We start from the raw sequence: 26,845 nt of genomic DNA, 5'->3' as shown, positions 1-26,845 counted from the left end.
TGGAAACCATGATGGTTTTCTTATTCTACTACCTCGGGAGAACATGAATCATCAGCTCTTTTTCAAATCTGGTGTTTGTCTGAGCCGGGAACCTCAGTTGTGAAAGGGCAGTTTCCCCATTGCTAGAATAGGCCATTTGAGCAATTGCGGTAATAGGCCGTTTCTTCCAAATTACCTCTTGGGATCAGTGTTCAGGCAAGGAGAGATTCATGAAACCATGATGGTTTTCTGATTCTACTACCTCGGGAGAACATGAATCATCAGCTCTTTTCAAATCTGGTGTTTGTCTGAGCCGGGAACCTCAGTTGTGAAAGGGCAGTTTCGCCATTGCTAGAATAGGCCATTTGAGCAATTGCGGTAATAGGCCGTTTCTTCCAATTTACTTCTTGGGATCACTCTTCAGGCAAGGAGAGATTCATGAAACCACGATGTTTTTCTGATTCTACTACCTCGGGAGAACATGAATCATCAGCTCTTTTTCAAATCTGGTGTTTGTCTGAGCCGGGAACCTCAGTTGTGAAAGGGCAGTTTCGCCATTGCTAGAATAGGCCATTTGAGCAATTGCGGTAATAGGCCGTTTCTTCCAAATTACTTCTTGGGATCACTCTTCAGGCAAGGAGAGATTCATGAAACCATGATGTTTTTCTGATTCTACTACCTCGGGAGAACATGAATCATCAGCTCTTTTTCAAATCTGGTGTTTGTCTGAGCCGGGAACCTCAGTTGTGAAAGGGCAGTTTCGCCATTGCTAGAATAGGCCATTTGAGCAATTGCGGTAATAGGCCGTTTCTTCCAAATTACTTCTTGGGATCACTCTTCAGGCAAGGAGAGATTCATGAAACCACGATGTTTTTCTGATTCTACTACCTTGGGAGAACATGAATCATCAGCTCTTTTTCAAATCTGGTGTTTGTCTGAGCCGGGAACCTCAGTTGTGAAAGGGCAGTTTCGCCATTGCTAGAATAGGCCATTTGAGCAATTGCGGTAATAGGCCGTTTCTTCCAAATTACTTCTTGGGATCACTCTTCAGGCAAGGAGAGATTCATGAAACCATGATGTTTTTCTGATTCTACTACCTCGGGAGAACATGAATCATCAGCTCTTTTTCAAATCTGGTGTTTGTCTGAGCCGGGAACCTCAGTTGTGAAAGGGCAGTTTCGCCATTGCTAGAATAGGCCATTTGAGCAATTGCGGTAATAGGCCGTTTCTTCCAAATTACTTCTTGGGATCACTCTTCAGGCAAGGAGAGATTCATGAAACCATGATGTTTTTCTGATTCTACTACCTCGGGAGAACATGAATCATCAGCTCTTTTTCAAATCTGGTGTTTGTCTGAGCCGGGAACCTCAGTTGTGAAAGGGCAGTTTCCCCATTGCTAGAATAGGCCAGTTGAGCAATTGCGGTAATAGGCCGTTTCTTCCAAATTACTTCTTGGGATCACTGTTCAGGCAAGGAGAGATTCATGAAACCATGATGGTTTTCTGATTCTACTACCTCGGGAGAACATGAATCATCAGCTCTTTTTCAAATCTGGTGTTTGTCTGAGCCGGGAACCTCAGTTGTGAAAGGGAAGTTTCCACTTGCTAGAATAGGCCATTTGAGCAATTGCGGTAATAGGCTGTTTCTTCGAAATTACTTCTTGGGATCATTCTTAAGGAAGGAGCGATTCATGAAACAACGATGTTTTTCTGATTCTACTACCTCGGGAGAACATGAATCATCAGCTCTTTTTCAAATCTGGTGTTTCTCTGAGCCGGGAACCTCAGTTGTGAAAGGGCACGTTCGACATTGCTAGAATAGGCCATTTGAGAAATTGTGGTAATAGGATGTTTCTTCCAAATTACTTCTGGAATCACTCTTCAGGCAAGGAGAGATTCATGAAACCACGATGTTTTTCTGATTCTACTACCTCGGGAGAACATGAATCATCAGCTCTTTTTCAAATCTGGTGTTTGTCTGAGCCGGGAACCTCAGTTGTGAAAGGGCAGTTTCGCCATTGCTAGAATAGGCCATTTGAGCAATTGCGGTAATAGGCCGTTTCTTCCAAATTACTTCTTGGGATCACTCTTCAGGCAAGGAGAGATTCATGAAACCACGATGTTTTTCTGATTCTACTACCTTGGGAGAACATGAATCATCAGCTCTTTTTCAAATCTGGTGTTTGTCTGAGCCGGGAACCTCAGTTGTGAAAGGGCAGTTTTGCCATTGCTAGAATAGGCCATTTGAGCAATTGCGGTAATAGGCCGTTTCTTCCAAATTACTTCTTGGGATCACTCTTCAGGCAAGGAGAGATTCATGAAACCATGATGTTTTTCTGATTCTACTACCTCGGGAGAACATGAATCATCAGCTCTTTTCAAATCTGGTGTTTGTCTGAGCCGGGAACCTCAGTTGTGAAAGGGCAGTTTCGCCATTGCTAGAATAGGCCATTTGAGCAATTGCGGTAATAGGCCGTTTCTTCCAAATTACTTCTTGGGATCACTCTTCAGGCAAGGAGAGATTCATGAAACCATGATGTTTTTCTGATTCTACTACCTCGGGAGAACATGAATCATCAGCTCTTTTTCAAATCTGGTGTTTGTCTGAGCCGGGAACCTCAGTTGTGAAAGGGCAGTTTCGCCATTGCTAGAATAGGCCATTTGAGCAATTGCGGTAATAGGCCGTTTCTTCCAAATTACTTCTTGGGATCACTCTTCAGGCAAGGAGAGATTCATGAAACCATGATGTTTTTCTGATTCTACTACCTCGGGAGAACATGAATCATCAGCTCTTTTTCAAATCTGGTGTTTGTCTGAGCCGGGAACCTCAGTTGTGAAAGGGCAGTTTCGCCATTGCTAGAATAGGCCATTTGAGCAATTGCGGTAATAGGCCGTTTCTTCCAAATTACTTCTTGGGATCACTCTTCAGGCAAGGAGAGATTCATGAAACCATGATGTTTTTCTGATTCTACTACCTCGGGAGAACATGAATCATCAGCTCTTTTTCAAATCTGGTGTTTGTCTGAGCCGGGAACCTCAGTTGTGAAAGGGCAGTTTCGCCATTGCTAGAATAGGCCATTTGAGCAATTGCGGTAATAGGCCGTTTCTTCCAAATTACTTCTTGGGATCACTCTTCAGGCAAGGAGAGATTCATGAAACCATGATGTTTTTCTGATTCTACTACCTCGGGAGAACATGAATCATCAGCTCTTTTTCAAATCTGGTGTTTGTCTGAGCCGGGAACCTCAGTTGTGAAAGGGCAGTTTCGCCATTGCTAGAATAGGCCATTTGAGCAATTGCGGTAATAGGCCGTTTCTTCCAAATTACTTCTTGGGATCACTCTTCAGGCAAGGAGAGATTCATGAAACCATGATGTTTTTCTGATTCTACTACCTCGGGAGAACATGAATCATCAGCTCTTTTTCAAATCTGGTGTTTGTCTGAGCCGGGAACCTCAGTTGTGAAAGGGCAGTTTCGCCATTGCTAGAATAGGCCATTTGAGCAATTGCGGTAATAGGCCGTTTCTTCCAAATTACTTCTTGGGATCACTCTTCAGGCAAGGAGAGATTCATGAAACCATGATGTTTTTCTGATTCTACTACCTCGGGAGAACATGAATCATCAGCTCTTTTCAAATCTGGTGTTTGTCTGAGCCGGGAACCTCAGTTGTGAAAGGGCAGTTTCCCCATTGCTAGAATAGGCCATTTGAGCAATTGCGGTAATAGGCCGTTTCTTCCAAATTACTTCTTGGGATCACTCTTCAGGCAAGGAGAGATTCATGAAACCATGATGTTTTTCTGATTCTACTACCTCGGGAGAACATGAATCATCAGCTCTTTTTCAAATCTGGTGTTTGTCTGAGCCGGGAACCTCAGTTGTGAAAGGGCAGTTTCGCCATTGCTAGAATAGGCCATTTGAGCAATTGCGGTAATAGGCCGTTTCTTCCAAATTACTTCTTGGGATCACTCTTCAGGCAAGGAGAGATTCATGAAACCATGATGTTTTTCTGATTCTACTACCTCGGGAGAACATGAATCATCAGCTCTTTTTCAAATCTGGTGTTTGTCTGAGCCGGGAACCTCAGTTGTGAAAGGGCAGTTTCGCCATTGCTAGAATAGGCCATTTGAGCAATTGCGGTAATAGGCCGTTTCTTCCAAATTACTTCTTGGGATCACTCTTCAGGCAAGGAGAGATTCATGAAACCATGATGTTTTTCTGATTCTACTACCTCGGGAGAACATGAATCATCAGCTCTTTTTCAAATCTGGTGTTTGTCTGAGCCGGGAACCTCAGTTGTGAAAGGGCAGTTTCGCCATTGCTAGAATAGGCCATTTGAGCAATTGCGGTAATAGGCCGTTTCTTCCAAATTACTTCTTGGGATCACTCTTCAGGCAAGGAGAGATTCATGAAACCATGATGTTTTTCTGATTCTACTACCTCGGGAGAACATGAATCATCAGCTCTTTTTCAAATCTGGTGTTTGTCTGAGCCGGGAACCTCAGTTGTGAAAGGGCAGTTTCCCCATTGCTAGAATAGGCCATTTGAGCAATTGCGGTAATAGGCCGTTTCTTCCAAATTACTTCTTGGGATCACTCTTCAGGCAAGGAGAGATTCATGAAACCATGATGTTTTTCTGATTCTACTACCTCGGGAGAACATGAATCATCAGCTCTTTTTCAAATCTGGTGTTTGTCTGAGCCGGGAACCTCAGTTGTGAAAGGGCAGTTTCGCCATTGCTAGAATAGGCCATTTGAGCAATTGCGGTAATAGGCCGTTTCTTCCAAATTACTTCTTGGGATCACTCTTCAGGCAAGGAGAGATTCATGAAACCATGATGTTTTTCTGATTCTACTACCTCGGGAGAACATGAATCATCAGCTCTTTTTCAAATCTGGTGTTTGTCTGAGCCGGGAACCTCAGTTGTGAAAGGGCAGTTTCGCCATTGCTAGAATAGGCCATTTGAGCAATTGCGGTAATAGGCCGTTTCTTCCAAATTACTTCTTGGGATCACTCTTCAGGCAAGGAGAGATTCATGAAACCATGATGTTTTTCTGATTCTACTACCTCGGGAGAACATGAATCATCAGCTCTTTTTCAAATCTGGTGTTTGTCTGAGCCGGGAACCTCAGTTGTGAAAGGGCAGTTTCGCCATTGCTAGAATAGGCCATTTGAGCAATTGCGGTAATAGGCCGTTTCTTCCAAATTACTTCTTGGGATCACTCTTCAGGCAAGGAGAGATTCATGAAACCATGATGTTTTTCTGATTCTACTACCTCGGGAGAACATGAATCATCAGCTCTTTTTCAAATCTGGTGTTTGTCTGAGCCGGGAACCTCAGTTGTGAAAGGGCAGTTTCCCCATTGCTAGAATAGGCCATTTGAGCAATTGCGGTAATAGGCCGTTTCTTCCAAATTACCTCTTGGGATCACTCTTCAGGCAAGGAGAGATTCATGAAACCATGATGTTTTTCTGATTCTACTACCTCGGGAGAACATGAATCATCAGCTCTTTTTCAAATCTGGTGTTTGTCTGAGCCGGGAACCTCAGTTGTGAAAGGGCAGTTTCCCCATTGCTAGAATAGGCCATTTGAGCAATTGCGGTAATAGGCCGTTTCTTCCAAATTACCTCTTGGGATCACTCTTCAGGCAAGGAGAGATTCATGAAACCATGATGTTTTTCTGATTCTACTACCTCGGGAGAACATGAATCATCAGCTCTTTTCAAATCTGGTGTTTGTCTGAGCCGGGAACCTCAGTTGTGAAAGGGCAGTTTCGCCATTGCTAGAATAGGCCATTTGAGCAATTGCGGTAATAGGCCGTTTCTTCCAAATTACTTCTTGGGATCACTCTTCAGGCAAGGAGAGATTCATGAAACCATGATGTTTTTCTGATTCTACTACCTCGGGAGAACATGAATCATCAGCTCTTTTTCAAATCTGGTGTTTGTCTGAGCCGGGAACCTCAGTTGTGAAAGGGCAGTTTTGCCATTGCTAGAATAGGCCATTTGAGCAATTGCGGTAATAGGCCGTTTCTTCCAAATTACTTCTTGGGATCACTCTTCAGGCAAGGAGAGATTCATGAAACCATGATGTTTTTCTGATTCTACTACCTCGGGAGAACATGAATCATCAGCTCTTTTTCAAATCTGGTGTTTGTCTGAGCCGGGAACCTCAGTTGTGAAAGGGCAGTTTCCCCATTGCTAGAATAGGCCATTTGAGCAATTGCGGTAATAGGCCGTTTCTTCCAAATTACCTCTTGGGATCACTCTTCAGGCAAGGAGAGATTCATGAAACCATGATGTTTTTCTGATTCTACTACCTCGGGAGAACATGAATCATCAGCTCTTTTTCAAATCTGGTGTTTGTCTGAGCCGGGAACCTCAGTTGTGAAAGGGCAGTTTCCCCATTGCTAGAATAGGCCATTTGAGCAATTGCGGTAATAGGCCGTTTCTTCCAAATTACTTCTTGGGATCACTGTTCAGGCAAGGAGAGATTCATGAAACCATGATGTTTTTCTGATTCTACTACCTCGGGAGAACATGAATCATCAGCTCTTTTCAAATCTGGTGTTTGTCTGAGCCGGGAACCTCAGTTGTGAAAGGGCAGTTTCGCCATTGCTAGAATAGGCCATTTGAGCAATTGCGGTAATAGGCTGTTTCTTCCAAATTACTTCTTGGGATCACTCTTCAGGCAAGGAGAGATTCATGAAACCATGATGTTTTTCTGATTCTACTACCTCGGGAGAACATGAATCATCAGCTCTTTTTCAAATCTGGTGTTTGTCTGAGCCGGGAACCTCAGTTGTGAAAGGGCAGTTTTGCCATTGCTAGAATAGGCCATTTGAGCAATTGCGGTAATAGGCCGTTTCTTCCAAATTACTTCTTGGGATCACTCTTCAGGCAAGGAGAGATTCATGAAACCATGATGTTTTTCTGATTCTACTACCTCGGGAGAACATGAATCATCAGCTCTTTTTCAAATCTGGTGTTTGTCTGAGCCGGGAACCTCAGTTGTGAAAGGGCAGTTTCCCCATTGCTAGAATAGGCCATTTGAGCAATTGCGGTAATAGGCCGTTTCTTCCAAATTACTTCTTGGGATCACTCTTCAGGCAAGGAGAGATTCATGAAACCATGATGTTTTTCTGATTCTACTACCTCGGGAGAACATGAATCATCAGCTCTTTTTCAAATCTGGTGTTTGTCTGAGCCGGGAACCTCAGTTGTGAAAGGGCAGTTTCCCCATTGCTAGAATAGGCCATTTGAGCAATTGCGGTAATAGGCCGTTTCTTCCAAATTACCTCTTGGGATCACTCTTCAGGCAAGGAGAGATTCATGAAACCATGATGTTTTTCTGATTCTACTACCTCGGGAGAACATGAATCATCAGCTCTTTTTCAAATCTGGTGTTTGTCTGAGCCGGGAACCTCAGTTGTGAAAGGGCAGTTTCGCCATTGCTAGAATAGGCCATTTGAGCAATTGCGGTAATAGGCCGTTTCTTCCAAATTACTTCTTGGGATCACTCTTCAGGCAAGGAGAGATTCATGAAACCATGATGTTTTTCTGATTCTACTACCTCGGGAGAACATGAATCATCAGCTCTTTTTCAAATCTGGTGTTTGTCTGAGCCGGGAACCTCAGTTGTGAAAGGGCAGTTTTGCCATTGCTAGAATAGGCCATTTGAGCAATTGCGGTAATAGGCCGTTTCTTCCAAATTACTTCTTGGGATCACTCTTCAGGCAAGGAGAGATTCATGAAACCATGATGTTTTTCTGATTCTACTACCTCGGGAGAACATGAATCATCAGCTCTTTTTCAAATCTGGTGTTTGTCTGAGCCGGGAACCTCAGTTGTGAAAGGGCAGTTTCCCCATTGCTAGAATAGGCCATTTGAGCAATTGCGGTAATAGGCCGTTTCTTCCAAATTACTTCTTGGGATCACTCTTCAGGCAAGGAGAGATTCATGAAACCATGATGTTTTTCTGATTCTACTACCTCGGGAGAACATGAATCATCAGCTCTTTTTCAAATCTGGTGTTTGTCTGAGCCGGGAACCTCAGTTGTGAAAGGGCAGTTTCCCCATTGCTAGAATAGGCCATTTGAGCAATTGCGGTAATAGGCCGTTTCTTCCAAATTACTTCTTGGGATCACTCTTCAGGCAAGGAGAGATTCATGAAACCATGATGTTTTTCTGATTCTACTACCTCGGGAGAACATGAATCATCAGCTCTTTTTCAAATCTGGTGTTTGTCTGAGCCGGGAACCTCAGTTGTGAAAGGGCAGTTTCCCCATTGCTAGAATAGGCCATTTGAGCAATTGCGGTAATAGGCCGTTTCTTCCAAATTACTTCTTGGGATCACTCTTCAGGCAAGGAGAGATTCATGAAACCATGATGTTTTTCTGATTCTACTACCTCGGGAGAACATGAATCATCAGCTCTTTTTCAAATCTGGTGTTTGTCTGAGCCGGGAACCTCAGTTGTGAAAGGGCAGTTTCCCCATTGCTAGAATAGGCCATTTGAGCAATTGCGGTAATAGGCCGTTTCTTCCAAATTACTTCTTGGGATCACTCTTCAGGCAAGGAGAGATTCATGAAACCATGATGTTTTTCTGATTCTACTACCTCGGGAGAACATGAATCATCAACTCTTTTCAAATCTGGTGTTTGTCTGAGCTGGGAACCTCAGTTGTGAAACGGCAGTTTTGCCATTGCTAGAATAGGCCATTTGAACAACTGCAGTAATAGGCCGTTTCTTCCAAATTACTTCTTGGGATCACTCTTCAGGCAAGGAGAGATTCATGAAACCATGATGTTTTTCTGATTCTACTACCTCGGGAGAACATGAATCATCAGCTCTTTTTCAAATCTGGTGTTTGTCTGAGCCGGGAACCTCAGTTGTGAAAGGGCAGTTTCCCCATTGCTAGAATAGGCCATTTGAGCAATTGCGGTAATAGGCCGTTTCTTCCAAATTACTTCTTGGGATCACTCTTCAGGCAAGGAGAGATTCATGAAACCATGATGTTTTTCTGATTCTACTACCTCGGGAGAACATGAATCATCAGCTCTTTTTCAAATCTGGTGTTTGTCTGAGCCGGGAACCTCAGTTGTGAAAGGGCAGTTTCCCCATTGCTAGAATAGGCCATTTGAGCAATTGCGGTAATAGGCCGTTTCTTCCAAATTACTTCTTGGGATCACTCTTCAGGCAAGGAGAGATTCATGAAACCATGATGTTTTTCTGATTCTACTACCTCGGGAGAACATGAATCATCAGCTCTTTTTCAAATCTGGTGTTTGTCTGAGCCGGGAACCTCAGTTGTGAAAGGGCAGTTTCGCCATTGCTAGAATAGGCCATTTGAGCAATTGCGGTAATAGGCCGTTTCTTCCAAATTACTTCTTGGGATCACTCTTCAGGCAAGGAGAGATTCATGAAACCATGATGTTTTTCTGATTCTACTACCTCGGGAGAACATGAATCATCAGCTCTTTTTCAAATCTGGTGTTTGTCTGAGCCGGGAACCTCAGTTGTGAAAGGGCAGTTTTGCCATTGCTAGAATAGGCCATTTGAGCAATTGCGGTAATAGGCCGTTTCTTCCAAATTACTTCTTGGGATCACTCTTCAGGCAAGGAGAGATTCATGAAACCATGATGTTTTTCTGATTCTACTACCTCGGGAGAACATGAATCATCAGCTCTTTTTCAAATCTGGTGTTTGTCTGAGCCGGGAACCTCAGTTGTGAAAGGGCAGTTTTGCCATTGCTAGAATAGGCCATTTGAGCAATTGCGGTAATAGGCCGTTTCTTCCAAATTACTTCTTGGGATCACTCTTCAGGCAAGGAGAGATTCATGAAACCACGATGTTTTTCTGATTCTACTACCTCGGGAGAACATGAATCATCAGCTCTTTTTCAAATCTGGTGTTTGTCTGAGCCGGGAACCTCAGTTGTGAAAGGGCAGTTTCCCCATTGCTAGAATAGGCCATTTGAGCAATTGCGGTAATAGGCCGTTTCTTCCAAATTACTTCTTGGGATCACTCTTCAGGCAAGGAGAGATTCATGAAACCATGATGTTTTTCTGTTTCTACTACTTCGGGAGAACATGAATCATCAGCTCTTTTTCAAATCTGGTGTTTGTCTGAGCCGGGAACCTCAGTTGTGAAAGGGCAGTTTCCCCATTGCTAGAATAGGCCATTTGAGCAATTGCGGTAATAGGCCGTTTCTTCCAAATTACCTCTTGGGATCACTCTTCAGGAAGGTGAGATTCATGAAACCATGATTTTTTTGTTTCTACTACCTTGGGAGAACATGAATCATCAGCTCTTTTTCAAATCTGGTGTTTGTCTGAGCCGGGAACCTCAGTTGTGAAAGGGCAGTTTCCCCATTGCTAGAATAGGCCATTTGAGCAATTGCGGTAATAGGCCGTTTCTTCCAAATTACTTCTTGGGATCACTCTTCAGGCAAGGAGAGATTCATGAAACGATGATGTTTTTCTGATTCTACTACCTCGGGAGAACATGAATCATCAGCTCTTTTTCAAATCTGGTGTTTGTCTGAGCCGGGAACCTCAGTTGTGAAAGGGCAGTTTCGCCATTGCTAGAATAGGCCATTTGAGCAATTGCGGTAATAGGCCGTTTCTTCCAAATTACTTCTTGGGATCACTCTTCAGGCAAGGAGAGATTCATGAAACCATGATGTTTTTCTGATTCTACTACCTCGGGAGAACATGAATCATCAGCTCTTTTCAAATCTGGTGTTTGTCTGAGCCGGGAACCTCAGTTGTGAAAGGGCAGTTTTGCCATTGCTAGAATAGGCCATTTGAGCAATTGCGGTAATAGGCCGTTTCTTCCAAATTACTTCTTGGGATCACTCTTCAGGCAAGGAGAGATTCATGAAACCATGATGTTTTTCTGATTCTACTACCTCGGGAGAACATGAATCATCAGCTCTTTTCAAATCTGGTGTTTGTCTGAGCCGGGAACCTCAGTTGTGAAAGGGCAGTTTTGCCATTGCTAGAATAGGCCATTTGAGCAATTGCGGTAATAGGCCGTTTCTTCCAAATTACTTCTTGGGATCACTCTTCAGGCAAGGAGAGATTCATGAAACCATGATGTTTTTCTGATTCTACTACCTCGGGAGAACATGAATCATCAGCTCTTTTTCAAATCTGGTGTTTGTCTGAGCCGGGAACCTCAGTTGTGAAAGGGCAGTTTCCCCATTGCTAGAATAGGCCATTTGAGCAATTGCGGTAATAGGCCGTTTCTTCCAAATTACCTCTTGGGATCACTCTTCAGGCAAGGAGAGATTCATGAAACCATGATGTTTTTCTGATTCTACTACCTCGGGAGAACATGAATCATCAGCTCTTTTTCAAATCTGGTGTTTGTCTGAGCCGGGAACCTCAGTTGTGAAAGGGCAGTTTCGCCATTGCTAGAATAGGCCATTTGAGCAATTGCGGTAATAGGCCGTTTCTTCCAAATTACTTCTTGGGATCACTCTTCAGGCAAGGAGAGATTCATGAAACCATGATGTTTTTCTGATTCTACTACCTCGGGAGAACATGAATCATCAGCTCTTTTTCAAATCTGGTGTTTGTCTGAGCCGGGAACCTCAGTTGTGAAAGGGCAGTTTCCCCATTGCTAGAATAGGCCATTTGAGCAATTGCGGTAATAGGCCGTTTCTTCCAAATTACTTCTTGGGATCACTCTTCAGGCAAGGAGAGATTCATGAAACCATGATGTTTTTCTGATTCTACTACCTCGGGAGAACATGAATCATCAGCTCTTTTTCAAATCTGGTGTTTGTCTGAGCCGGGAACCTCAGTTGTGAAAGGGCAGTTTCGCCATTGCTAGAATAGGCCATTTGAGCAATTGCGGTAATAGGCTGTTTCTTCCAAATTACTTCTTGGGATCACTCTTCAGGCAAGGAGAGATTCATGAAACCATGATGGTTTTCTGATTCTACTACCTCGGGAGAACATGAATCATCAGCTCTTTTTCAAATCTGGTGTTTGTCTGAGCCGGGAACCTCAGTTGTGAAAGGGCAGTTTCGCCATTACCAGAATAGGCCATTTGAGCAATTGCGGTAATAGGCTGTTTCTTCCAAATTACTTCCTTGGATCACTCTTCAGGCAAGGAAAGATTCATGAAACCATGATGTTTTTATGATTCTACTACCTCGGGAGAACATGAATCATCAGCTCTTTTTCAAATCTGGTGTTTGTCTGAGCCGAGAACCTCAGTTGTGAAAGGCCAGTTTTGCCATTGCTAGAATAGGCCGTTTGAGGAATTGCGGTAATAGGCCGTTTCTTCCAAATTACTTCTTGGGAATACACTCTTCAGGCAAGGAGAGACTCATGAAACCATGATGGTTTTCTGATTCTACTACCTCGGGAGAACATGAATCATCAGCTCTTTTTCAAATCTGGTGTTTGTCTGAGCCGGGAACCTCAGTTGTGAAAGGGCAGTTTCCCCATTGCTAGAATAGGCCATTTGAGCAATTGCGGTAATAGGCCGTTTCTTCCAAATTACTTCTTGGGATCACTCTTCAGGCAAGGAGAGATTCATGAAACCATGATGTTTTTCTGATTCTACTACCTCGGGAGAACATGAATCATCAGCTCTTTTCAAATCTGGTGTTTGTCTGAGCCGGGAACCTCAGTTGTGAAAGGGCAGTTTTGCCATTGCTAGAATAGGCCATTTGAGCAATTGCGGTAATAGGCTGTTTCTTCCAAATTACTTCTTGGGATCACTCTTCAGGCAAGGAGAGATTCATGAAACCATGATGTTTTTCTGTTTCTACTACTTCGGGAGAACATGAATCATCAGCTCTTTTTCAAATCTGGTGTTTGTCTGAGCCGGGAACCTCAGTTGTGAAAGGGCAGTTTCCCCATTGCTAGAATAGGCCATTTGAGCAATTGCGGTAATAGGCCGTTTCTTCCAAATTACTTCTTGGGATCACTCTTCAGGCAAGGAGAGATTCATGAAACCATGATGTTTTTCTGATTCTACTACCTCGGGAGAACATGAATCATCAGCTCTTTTTCAAATCTGGTGTTTGTCTGAGCCGGGAACCTCAGTTGTGAAAGGGCAGTTTCCCCATTGCTAGAATAGGCCATTTGAGCAATTGCGGTAATAGGCCGTTTCTTCCAAATTACTTCTTGGGATCACTCTTCAGGCAAGGAGAGATTCATGAAACCATGATGTTTTTCTGATTCTACTACCTCGGGAGAACATGAATCATCAGCTCTTTTTCAAATCTGGTGTTTGTCTGAGCCGGGAACCTCAGTTGTGAAAGGGCAGTTTTGCCATTGCTAGAATAGGCCATTTGAGCAATTGCGGTAATAGGCCGTTTCTTCCAAATTACTTCTTGGGATCACTCTTCAGGCAAGGAGAGATTCATGAAACCATGATGTTTTTCTGATTCTACTACCTCGGGAGAACATGAATCATCAGCTCTTTTTCAAATCTGGTGTTTGTCTGAGCCGGGAACCTCAGTTGTGAAAGGGCAGTTTTGCCATTGCTAGAATAGGCCATTTGAGCAATTGCGGTAATAGGCCGTTTCTTCCAAATTACTTCTTGGGATCACTCTTCAGGCAAGGAGAGATTCATGAAACCATGATGTTTTTCTGATTCTACTACCTCGGGAGAACATGAATCATCAGCTCTTTTTCAAATCTGGTGTTTGTCTGAGCCGGGAACCTCAGTTGTGAAAGGGCAGTTTTGCCATTGCTAGAATAGGCCATTTGAGCAATTGCGGTAATAGGCCGTTTCTTCCAAATTACTTCTTGGGATCACTCTTCAGGCAAGGAGAGATTCATGAAACCATGATGTTTTTCTGATTCTACTACCTCGGGAGAACATGAATCATCAGCTCTTTTTCAAATCTGGTGTTTGTCTGAGCCGGGAACCTCAGTTGTGAAAGGGCAGTTTCGCCATTGCTAGAATAGGCCATTTGAGCAATTGCGGTAATAGGCCGTTTCTTCCAAATTACTTCTTGGGATCACTCTTCAGGCAAGGAGAGATTCATGAAACCATGATGTTTTTCTGATTCTACTACCTCGGGAGAACATGAATCATCAGCTCTTTTTCAAATCTGGTGTTTGTCTGAGCCGGGAACCTCAGTTGTGAAAGGGCAGTTTCGCCATTGCTAGAATAGGCCATTTGAGCAATTGCGGTAATAGGCTGTTTCTTCCAAATTACTTCTTGGGATCACTCTTCAGGCAAGGAGAGATTCATGAAACCATGATGTTTTTCTGATTCTACTACCTCGGGAGAACATGAATCATCAGCTCTTTTTCAAATCTGGTGTTTGTCTGAGCCGGGAACCTCAGTTGTGAAAGGGCAGTTTCGCCATTACTAGAATAGGCCATTTGAGCAATTGCGGTAATAGGCTGTTTCTTCCAAATTACTTCCTTGGATCACTCTTCAGGCAAGGAAAGATTCATGAAACCATGATGTTTTTATGATTCTACTACCTCGGGAGAACATGAATCATCAGCTCTTTTTCAAATCTGGTGTTTGTCTGAGCCGGGAACCTCAGTTGTGAAAGGCCAGTTTTGCCATTGCTAGAATAGGCCATTTGAGCAATTGCGGTAATAGGCCGTTTCTTCCAAATTACTTCTTGGGATCACTCTTCAGGCAAGGAGAGATTCATGAAACCATGATGTTTTTCTGATTCTACTACCTCGGGAGAACATGAATCATCAGCTCTTTTCAAATCTGGTGTTTGTCTGAGCCGGGAACCTCAGTTGTGAAAGGGCAGTTTCCCCATTGCTAGAATAGGCCATTTGAGCAATTGCGGTAATAGGCCGTTTCTTCCAAATTACTTCTTGGGATCACTCTTCAGGCAAGGAGAGATTCATGAAACCATGATGTTTTTCTGATTCTACTACCTCGGGAGAACATGAATCATCAGCTCTTATTCAAATCTGGTGTTTGTCTGAGCCGGGAACCTCAGTTGTGAAAGGGCAGTTTCCCCATTGCTAGAATAGGCCATTTGAGCAATTGCGGTAATAGGCCGTTTCTTCCAAATTACTTCTTGGGATCACTCTTCAGGCAAGGAGAGATTCATGAAACCACGATGTTTTTCTGATTCTACTACCTCGGGAGAACATGAATCATCAGCTCTTTTTATAATCTGGTGTTTGTCTGAGCCGGGAACCTCAGTTGTGAAAGGGCAGTTTTGCCATTGCAAGAATAGACCATTGGAGCAATTGCGGTAATAGGCCGTTTCTTCCAAATTACTTCTTGGGTTCACCCCTTCCGGCAAGGTGAGATTCATGAAACGATGATGTTTTTCTGATTCTACTACCTCGGGAGAACATGAATCATCAGCTCTTTTTCAAATCTGGTGTTTGTCTGAGCCGGGAACCTCAGTTGTGAAAGGGCAGTTTCCCCATTGCTAGAATAGGCCAGTTGAGCAATTGCGGTAATAGGCCGTTTCTTCCAAATTACTTCTTGGGATCACTGTTCAGGCAAGGAGAGATTCATGAAACCATGATGGTTTTCTGATTCTACTACCTCGGGAGAACATGAATCATCAGCTCTTTTCAAATCTGGTGTTTGTCTGAGCCGGGAACCTCAGTTGTGAAAGGGCAGTTTCGCCATTGCTAGAATAGGCCATTTGAGCAATTGCGGTAATAGGCCGTTTCTTCCAAATTACTTCTTGGGATCACTCTTCAGGCAAGGAGAGATTCATGAAACCATGATGTTTTTCTGATTCTACTACCTCGGGAGAACATGAATCATCAGCTCTTTTTCAAATCTGGTGTTTGTCTGAGCCGGGAACCTCAGTTGTGAAAGGGCAGTTTTGCCATTGCTAGAATAGGCCATTTGAGCAATTGCGGTAATAGGCCGTTTCTTCCAAATTACTTCTTGGGATCACTCTTCAGGCAAGGAGAGATTCATGAAACCATGATGTTTTTCTGATTCTACTACCTCGGGAGAACATGAATCATCAGCTCTTTTTCAAATCTGGTGTTTGTCTGAGCCGGGAACCTCAGTTGTGAAAGGGCAGTTTGCCCTTGCTAGAATAGGCCATTTGAGCAATTGCGGTAATAGGCCGTTTCTTCCAAATTACTTCTTGGGATCACTCTTCAGGCAAGGAGAGATTCATGAAACCATGATGTTTTTCTGATTCTACTACCTCGGGAGAACATGAATCATCAGCTCTTTTTCAAATCTGGTGTTTGTCTGAGCCGGGAACCTCAGTTGTGAAAGGGCAGTTTTGCCATTGCTAGAATAGGCCATTTGAGCAATTGCGGTAATAGGCCGTTTCTTCCAAATTACTTCTTGGGATCACTCTTCAGGCAAGGAGAGATTCATGAAACCATGATGTCTTTATAATTCTACTACCTCGGGAGAATATGAATCATCAGCTCTTTATCAAATCTGGTGTTTGTCTGAGCCGGGAACCTCAGTTGTGAAAGGGCAGTTTCCCCATTGCTAGAATAGGCCATTTGAGCAATTGCGGTAATAGGCCGTTTCTTCCAAATTACCTCTTGGGATCACTCTTCAGGAAGGTGAGATTCATGAAACCATGATGTTTTTCTGTTTCTACTACCTTGGGAGAACATGAATCATCACCTCTTTTTGAAATCTGGTGTTTGTCTGAGCCGGAAACGTCAGTTGTGAAAGGGCAGTTTCTCCTTTGCTAGAATAGGCCATTTGAGCAATTGTGGTAATAGGCCGTTTCTTCCAAATGACCTCATGGGATCACTCTTCAGGAAGGTGAGATTCATGAAACCATGATGTTTTTCTTTTTCTACTACCTCGGGAGAACATGAATCATCAGCTCTTTTTCAAATCTGGTGTTTGTCTGAGCCGGGAACCTCAGTTGTGAAAGGGCAGTTTCGCCTTTGCTAGAATAGGCCATTTGAGCAATTGCGGTAATAGGCCGTTTCTTCCAAATTACTTCTTGGGATCACTCTTCAGGCAAGGAGAGATTCATGAAACCATGATGTTTTTCTGATTCTACTACCTCGGGAGAACATGAATCATCAGCTCTTTTTCAAATCTGGTGTTTGTCTGAGCCGGGAACCTCAGTTGTGAAAGGGCAGTTTCGCCATTGCTAGAATAGGCCATTTGAGCAATTGCGGTAATAGGCTGTTTCTTCCAAATTACTTCTTGGGATCACTCTTCAGGCAAGGAGAGATTCATGAAACCATGATGTTTTTCTGATTCTACTACCTCGGGAGAACATGAATCATCAGCTCTTTTCAAATCTGGTGTTTGTCTGAGCCGGGAACCTCAGTTGTGAAAGGGCAGTTTCGCCATTGCTAGAATAGGCCATTTGAGCAATTGCGGTAATAGGCCGTTTCTTCCAAATTACTTCTTGGGATCACTCTTCAGGCAAGGAGAGATTCATGAAACCATGATGTTTTTCTGATTCTACTACCTCGGGAGAACATGAATCATCAGCTCTTTTTCAAATCTGGTGTTTGTCTGAGCCGGGAACCTCAGTTGTGAAAGGGCAGTTTCCCCATTGCTAGAATAGGCCATTTGAGCAATTGCGGTAATAGGCCGTTTCTTCCAAATTACTTCTTGGGATCACTCTTCAGGCAAGGAGAGATTCATGAAACCATGATGTTTTTCTGATTCTACTACCTCGGGAGAACATGAATCATCAGCTCTTTTCAAATCTGGTGTTTGTCTGAGCCGGGAACCTCAGTTGTGAAAGGGCAGTTTCCCCATTGCTAGAATAGGCCATTTGAGCAATTGCGGTAATAGGCCGTTTCTTCCAAATTACTTCTTGGGATCACTCTTCAGGCAAGGAGAGATTCATGAAACCATGATGTTTTTCTGATTCTACTACCTCGGGAGAACATGAATCATCAGCTCTTTTTCAAATCTGGTGTTTGTCTGAGCCGGGAACCTGAGTTGTGAAAGGGCAGTTTTGCCATTGCTAGAATAGGCCATTTGAGCAATTGCGGTAATAGGCCGTTTCTTCCAAATTACTTCTTGGGATCACTCTTCAGGCAAGGAGAGATTCATGAAACCATGATGTTTTTCTGATTCTACTACCTCGGGAGAACATGAATCATCAGCTCTTTTTCAAATCTGGTGTTTGTCTGAGCCGGGAACCTCAGTTGTGAAAGGGCAGTTTCCCCATTGCTAGAATAGGCCATTTGAGCAATTGCGGTAATAGGCCGTTTCTTCCAAATTACTTCTTGGGATCACTCTTCAGGCAAGGAGAGATTCATGAAACCATGATGTTTTTCTGATTCTACTACCTCGGGAGAACATGAATCATCAGCTCTTTTTCAAATCTGGTGTTTGTCTGAGCCGGGAACCTCAGTTGTGAAAGGGCAGTTTCCCCATTGCTAGAATAGGCCAGTTGAGCAATTGCGGTAATAGGCCGTTTCTTCCAAATTACTTCTTGGGATCACTGTTCAGGCAAGGAGAGATTCATGAAACCATGATGTTTTTCTGATTCTACTACCTCGGGAGAACATGAATCATCAGCTCTTTTTCAAATCTGGTGTTTGTCTGAGCCGGGAACCTCAGTTGTGAAAGGGCAGTTTCCACTTGCTAGAATAGGCCATTTGAGCAATTGCGGTAATAGGCTGTTTCTTCGAAATTACTTCTTGGGATCACTCTTCAGGCAAGGAGAGATTCATGAAACCATGATGTTTTTCTGATTCTACTACCTCGGGAGAACATGAATCATCAGCTCTTTTTCAAATCTGGTGTTTGTCTGAGCCGGGAACCTCAGTTGTGAAAGGGCAGTTTCCCCATTGCTAGAATAGGCCATTTGAGCAATTGCGGTAATAGGCCGTTTCTTCCAAATTACTTCTTGGGATCACTCTTCAGGCAAGGAGAGATTCATGAAACCATGATGTTTTTCTGATTCTACTACCTCGGGAGAACATGAATCATCAGCTCTTTTTCAAATCTGGTGTTTGTCTGAGCCGGGAACCTCAGTTGTGAAAGGGCAGTTTCCCCATTGCTAGAATAGGCCATTTGAGCAATTGCGGTAATAGGCCGTTTCTTCCAAATTACCTCTTGGGATCACTCTTCAGGCAAGGAGAGATTCATGAAACCATGATGTTTTTCTGATTCTACTACCTCGGGAGAACATGAATCATCAGCTCTTTTTCAAATCTGGTGTTTGTCTGAGCCGGGAACCTCAGTTGTGAAAGGGCAGTTTCCCCATTGCTAGAATAGGCCATTTGAGCAATTGCGGTAATAGGCCGTTTCTTCCAAATTACTTCTTGGGATCACTCTTCAGGCAAGGAGAGATTCATGAAACCATGATGTTTTTCTGATTCTACTACCTCGGGAGAACATGAATCATCAGCTCTTTTTCAAATCTGGTGTTTGTCTGAGCCGGGAACCTGAGTTGTGAAAGGGCAGTTTTGCCATTGCAAGAATAGGCCATTTGAGCAATTGCGGTAATAGGCCGTTTCTTCCAAATTACTTCTTGGGATCACTCTTCAGGCAAGGAGAGATTCATGAAACCATGATGTTTTTCTGATTCTACTACCTCGGGAGAACATGAATCATCAGCTCTTTTTCAAATCTGGTGTTTGTCTGAGCCGGGAACCTCAGTTGTGAAAGGGCAGTTTCCCCTTGCTAGAATAGGCCATTTGAGCAATTGCGGTAATAGGCCGTTTCTTCCAAATTACTTCTTGGGATCACTCTTCAGGCAAGGAGAGATTCATGAAACCATGATGTTTTTCTGATTCTACTACCTCGGGAGAACATGAATCATCAGCTCTTTTTCAAATCTGGTGTTTGTCTGAGCCGGGAACCTCAGTTGTGAAAGGGCAGTTTTGCCATTGCTAGAATAGGCCATTTGAGCAATTGCGGTAATAGGCCGTTTCTTCCAAATTACTTCTTGGGATCACTCTTCAGGCAAGGAGAGATTCATGAAACCATGATGTTTTTCTGATTCTACTACCTCGGGAGAACATGAATCATCAGCTCTTTTCAAATCTGGTGTTTGTCTGAGCCGGGAACCTCAGTTGTGAAAGGGCAGTTTTGCCATTGCTAGAATAGGCCATTTGAATAATTGCGGTAATAGGCCGTTTCTTCCAAATTACCTCTTGGGATCACTCTTCAGGCAAGGAGAGATTCATGAAACCATGATGTTTTTCTGATTCTACTACCTCGGGAGAACATGAATCATCAGCTCTTTTCAAATCTGGTGTTTGTCTGAGCCGGGAACCTCAGTTGTGAAAGGGCAGTTTCGCCATTGCTAGAATAGGCCATTTGAGCAATTGCGGTAATAGGCCGTTTCTTCCAAATTACTTCTTGGGATCACTCTTCAGGCAAGGAGAGATTCATGAAACCATGATGTTTTTCTGATTCTACTACCTCGGGAGAACATGAATCATCAGCTCTTTTTCAAATCTGGTGTTTGTCTGAGCCGGGAACCTCAGTTGTGAAAGGGCAGTTTCGCCATTGCTAGAATAGGCCATTTGAGCAATTGCGGTAATAGGCCGTTTCTTCCAAATTACTTCTTGGGATCACTCTTCAGGCAAGGAGAGATTCATGAAACCATGATGTTTTTCTGATTCTACTACCTCGGGAGAACATGAATCATCAGCTCTTTTTCAAATCTGGTGTTTGTCTGAGCCGGGAACCTCAGTTGTGAAAGGGCAGTTTCGCCATTGCTAGAATAGGCCATTTGAGCAATTGCGGTAATAGGCCGTTTCTTCCAAATTACTTCTTGGGATCACTCTTCAGGCAAGGAGAGATTCATGAAACCATGATGTTTTTCTGATTCTACTACCTCGGGAGAACATGAATCATCAGCTCTTTTTCAAATCTGGTGTTTGTCTGAGCCGGGAACCTCAGTTGTGAAAGGGCAGTTTCGCCATTGCTAGAATAGGCCATTTGAGCAATTGCGGTAATAGGCCGTTTCTTCCAAATTACTTCTTGGGATCACTCTTCAGGCAAGGAGAGATTCATGAAACCATGATGTTTTTCTGATTCTACTACCTCGGGAGAACATGAATCATCAGCTCTTTTTCAAATCTGGTGTTTGTCTGAGCCGGGAACCTCAGTTGTGAAAGGGCAGTTTCCCCATTGCTAGAATAGGCCATTTGAGCAATTGCGGTAATAGGCCGTTTCTTCCAAATTACTTCTTGGGATCACTCTTCAGGCAAGGTGAGATTCATGAAACCATGATGTTTTTCTGATTCTACTACCTCGGGAGAACATGAATCATCAGCTCTTTTTCAAATCTGGTGTTTGTCTGAGCCGGGAACCTCAGTTGTGAAAGGGCAGTTTTGCCATTGCTAGAATAGGCCATTTGAGCAATTGCGGTAATAGGCCGTTTCTTCCAAATTACTTCTTGGGATCACTCTTCAGGCAAGGAGAGATTCATGAAACCATGATGTTTTTCTGATTCTACTACCTCGGGAGAACATGAATCATCAGCTCTTTTCAAATCTGGTGTTTGTCTGAGCCGGGAACCTCAGTTGTGAAAGGGCAGTTTTGCCATTGCTAGAATAGGCCATTTGAGCAATTGCGGTAATAGGCCGTTTCTTCCAAATTACTTCTTGGGATCACTCTTCAGGCAAGGAGAGATTCATGAAACCACGATGTTTTTCTGATTCTACTACCTCGGGAGAACATGAATCATCAGCTCTTTTTCAAATCTGGTGTTTGTCTGAGCCGGGAACCTCAGTTGTGAAAGGGCAGTTTCCCCATTGCTAGAATAGGCCATTTGAGCAATTGCGGTAATAGGCCGTTTCTTCCAAATTACCTCTTGGGATCACTGTTCAGGCAAGGAGAGATTCATGAAACCATGATGGTTTTCTGATTCTACTACCTCGGGAGAACATGAATCATCAGCTCTTTTTCAAATCTGGTGTTTGTCTGAGCCGGGAACCTCAGTTGTGAAAGGGCAGTTTCGCCATTGCTAGAATAGGCCATTTGATCAATTGCGGGAATAGGCCGTTTCTTCCAGATTACTTCTTGGGATCACTGTTCAAGCAACGAGAGATTCATGAAACCACGATGTTTTTCTGATTCTACTACCTCGGGAGAACATGAATCATCAGCTCTTTTTCAAATCTGGTGTTTGTCTGAGCCGGGAACCTGAGTTGTGAAAGGGCAGTTTTGCCATTGCAAGAATAGGCCATTTGAGCAATTGCGGTAATAGGCTGTTTCTTCCAAATTACTTCTTGGGATCACTCTTCAGGCAAGGAGAGATTCATGAAACCACGATGTTTTTCTGATTCTACTACCTCGGGAGAACATGAATCATCAGCTCTTTTTCAAATCTGGTGTTTGTCTGAGCCGGGAACCTCAGTTGTGAAAGGGCAGTTTCGCCATTGCTAGAATAGGCCATTTGAGCAATTGCGGTAATAGGCCGTTTCTTCCAAATTACTTTTTGGGATCACTCCTCAGGCAAGGAGAGATTCATGAAACCATGATGTTTTTCTGATTCTACTACCTCGGGAGAACATGAATCATCAGCTCTTTTTCAAATCTGGTGTTTGTCTGAGCCGGGAACCTCAGTTGTGAAAGGGCAGTTTCCCCATTGCTAGAATAGGCCATTTGAGCAATTGCGGTAATAGGCCGTTTCTTCCAAATTACTTCTTGGGATCACTCTTCAGGCAAGGAGAGATTCATGAAACCATGATGTTTTTCTGATTCTACTACCTCGGGAGAACATGAATCATCAGCTCTTTTTCAAATCTGGTGTTTGTCTGAGCCGGGAACCTCAGTTGTGAAAGGGCAGTTTCGCCATTGCTAGAATAGGCCATTTGAGCAATTGCGGTAATAGGCCGTTTCTTCCAAATTACTTCTTGGGATCACTCTTCAGGCAAGGAGAGATTCATGAAACCATGATGTTTTTCTGATTCTACTACCTCGGGAGAACATGAATCATCAGCTCTTTTTCAAATCTGGTGTTTGTCTGAGCCGGGAACCTCAGTTGTGAAAGGGCAGTTTCCCCATTGCTAGAATAGGCCATTTGAGCAATTGCGGTAATAGGCCGTTTCTTCCAAATTACTTCTTGGGATCACTCTTCAGGCAAGGAGAGATTCATGAAACCATGATGTTTTTCTGATTCTACTACCTCGGGAGAACATGAATCATCAGCTCTTTTTCAAATCTGGTGTTTGTCTGAGCCGGGAACCTCAGTTGTGAAAGGGCAGTTTCGCCATTGCTAGAATAGGCCATTTGAGCAATTGCGGTAATAGGCCGTTTCTTCCAAATTACTTCTTGGGATCACTCTTCAGGCAAGGAGAGATTCATGAAACCATGATGTTTTTCTGATTCTACTACCTCGGGAGAACATGAATCATCAGCTCTTTTTCAAATCTGGTGTTTGTCTGAGCCGGGAACCTCAGTTGTGAAAGGGCAGTTTCGCCATTGCTAGAATAGGCCATTTGAGCAATTGCGGTAATAGGCCGTTTCTTCCAAATTACTTCTTGGGATCACTCTTCAGGCAAGGAGAGATTCATGAAACCATGATGTTTTTCTGATTCTACTACCTCGGGAGAACATGAATCATCAGCTCTTTTTCAAATCTGGTGTTTGTCTGAGCCGGGAACCTCAGTTGTGAAAGGGCAGTTTCGCCATTGCTAGAATAGGCCATTTGAGCAATTGCGGTAATAGGCCGTTTCTTCCAAATTACTTCTTGGGATCACTCTTCAGGCAAGGAGAGATTCATGAAACCATGATGTTTTTCTGATTCTACTACCTCGGGAGAACATGAATCATCAGCTCTTTTCAAATCTGGTGTTTGTCTGAGCCGGGAACCTCAGTTGTGAAAGGGCAGTTTTGCCATTGCTAGAATAGGCCATTTGAGCAATTGCGGTAATAGGCCGTTTCTTCCAAATTACTTCTTGGGATCACTCTTCAGGCAAGGAGAGATTCATGAAACCATGATGTTTTTCTGATTCTACTACCTCGGGAGAACATGAATCATCAGCTCTTTTTCAAATCTGGTGTTTGTCTGAGCCGGGAACCTCAGTTGTGAAAGGGCAGTTTCGCCATTGCTAGAATAGGCCATTTGAGCAATTGCGGTAATAGGCCGTTTCTTCCAAATTACTTCTTGGGATCACTCTTCAGGCAAGGAGAGATTCATGAAACCATGATGTTTTTCTGATTCTACTACCTCGGGAGAACATGAATCATCAGCTCTTTTCAAATCTGGTGTTTGTCTGAGCCGGGAACCTCAGTTGTGAAAGGGCAGTTTCGCCATTGCTAGAATAGGCCATTTGAGCAATTGCGGTAATAGGCCGTTTCTTCCAAATTACTTCTTGGGATCACTCTTCAGGCAAGGAGAGATTCATGAAACCATGATGTTTTTCTGATTCTACTACCTCGGGAGAACATGAATCATCAGCTCTTTTTCAAATCTGGTGTTTGTCTGAGCCGGGAACCTCAGTTGTGAAAGGGCAGTTTCCCCATTGCTAGAATAGGCCATTTGAGCAATTGCGGTAATAGGCCGTTTCTTCCAAATTACTTCTTGGGATCACTCTTCAGGCAAGGAGAGATTCATGAAACCATGATGTTTTTCTGATTCTACTACCTCGGGAGAACATGAATCATCAGCTCTTTTCAAATCTGGTGTTTGTCTGAGCCGGGAACCTCAGTTGTGAAAGGGCAGTTTCGCCATTGCTAGAATAGGCCATTTGAGCAATTGCGGTAATAGGCTGTTTCTTCCAAATTACTTCTTGGGATCACTCTTCAGGCAAGGAGAGATTCATGAAACCACGATGTTTTTCTGATTCTACTACCTCGGGAGAACATGAATCATCAGCTCTTTTCAAATCTGGTGTTTGTCTGAGCCGGGAACCTCAGTTGTGAAAGGGCAGTTTCGCCATTGCTAGAATAGGCCATTTGAGCAATTGCGGTAATAGGCTGTTTCTTCCAAATTACTTCTTGGGATCACTCTTCAGGCAAGGAGAGATTCATGAAACCATGATGTTTTTCTGATTCTACTACCTTGGGAGAACATGAATCATCAGCTCTTTTCAAATCTGGTGTTTGTCTGAGCCGGGAACCTCAGTTGTGAAAGGGCAGTTTCGCCATTGCTAGAATAGGCCATTTGAGCAATTGCGGTAATAGGCCGTTTCTTCCAAATTACTTCTTGGGATCACTCTTCAGGCAAGGAGAGATTCATGAAACCACGATGTTTTTCTGATTCTACTACCTTGGGAGAACATGAATCATCAGCTCTTTTTCAAATCTGGTGTTTGTCTGAGCCGGGAACCTCAGTTGTGAAAGGGCAGTTTTGCCATTGCTAGAATAGGCCATTTGAGCAATTGCGGTAATAGGCCGTTTCTTCCAAATTACTTCTTGGGATCACTCTTCAGGCAAGGAGAGATTCATGAAACCATGATGTTTTTCTGATTCTACTACCTCGGGAGAACATGAATCATCAGCTCTTTTTCAAATCTGGTGTTTGTCTGAGCCGGGAACCTCAGTTGTGAAAGGGCAGTTTCGCCATTGCTAGAATAGGCCATTTGAGCAATTGCGGTAATAGGCCGTTTCTTCCAAATTACTTCTTGGGATCACTCTTCAGGCAAGGAGAGATTCATGAAACCATGATGTTTTTCTGTTTCTACTACCTTGGGAGAACATGAATCATCAGCTCTTTTTCAAATCTGGTGTTTGTCTGAGCCGGGAACCTCAGTTGTGAAAGGGCAGTTTCCCCATTGCTAGAATAGGCCATTTGAGCAATTGCGGTAATAGGCCGTTTCTTCCAAATTACCTCTTGGGATCACTCTTCAGGAAGGTGAGATTCATGAAACGATGATGTTTTTCTGATTCTACTACCTCGGGAGAACATGAATCATCAGCTCTTTTTCAAATCTGGTGTTTGTCTGAGCCGGGAACCTCAGTTGTGAAAGGGCAGTTTCCCCATTGCTAGAATAGGCCATTTGAGCAATTGCGGTAATAGGCCGTTTCTTCCAAATTACTTCTTGGGATCACTCTTCAGGCAAGGAGAGATTCATGAAACCATGATGTTTTTCTGATTCTACTACCTCGGGAGAACATGAATCATCAGCTCTTTTTCAAATCTGGTGTTTGTCTGAGCCGGGAACCTCAGTTGTGAAAGGGCAGTTTCGCCATTGCTAGAATAGGCCATTTGAGCAATTGCGGTAATAGGCCGTTTCTTCCAAATTACTTCTTGGGATCACTCTTCAGGCAAGGAGAGATTCATGAAACCATGATGTTTTTCTGATTCTACTACCTCGGGAGAACATGAATCATCAGCTCTTTTTCAAATCTGGTGTTTGTCTGAGCCGGGAACCTCAGTTGTGAAAGGGCAGTTTCCCCATTGCTAGAATAGGCCATTTGAGCAATTGCGGTAATAGGCCGTTTCTTCCAAATTACTTCTTGGGATCACTCTTCAGGCAAGGAGAGATTCATGAAACCACGATGTTTTTCTGATTCTACTACCTCGGGAGAACATGAATCATCAGCTCTTTTTCAAATCTGGTGTTTGTCTGAGCCGGGAACCTCAGTTCTGAAAGGGCAGGTTCGACATTGCTAGAATAGGCCATTTGAGAAATTGTGGTAATAGGCTGTTTCTTCCAAATTACTTCTTGGAATCACTCTTCAGCCAAGGAGAGTTTCATGAAACCATGATGTTTTTCTGTTTCTACTACTTCGGGAGAACATGAATCATCAGCTCTTTTTCAAATCTGGTGTTTGTCTGAGCCGGGAACCTCAGTTGTGAAAGAGCAGTTTCCCCATTGCTAGAATAGGCCATTTGAGCAATTGCGGTAATAGGCCGTTTCTTCCAAATTACCTCTTGGGATCACTCTTCAGGAAGGCGAGATTCATGAAACCATGATTTTTTTGTTTCTACTACCTTGGGAGAACATGAATCATCAGCTCTTTTTGAGATCTGGTGTTTGTCTGAGCCGGGAACCTCAGTTGTGAAAGGGCAGTTTCCCCATTGCTAG

This window comes from Python bivittatus, unplaced genomic scaffold, assembly GCF_059951505.1.
Source record: "Python bivittatus isolate LINGU-HERP-01145 unplaced genomic scaffold, Pbiv_v1 ctg000050_np1212, whole genome shotgun sequence".
Classification (NCBI taxonomy): Eukaryota; Metazoa; Chordata; class Lepidosauria; order Squamata; family Pythonidae; genus Python; species Python bivittatus.
This window is presented reverse-complemented; position numbering follows the sequence as displayed.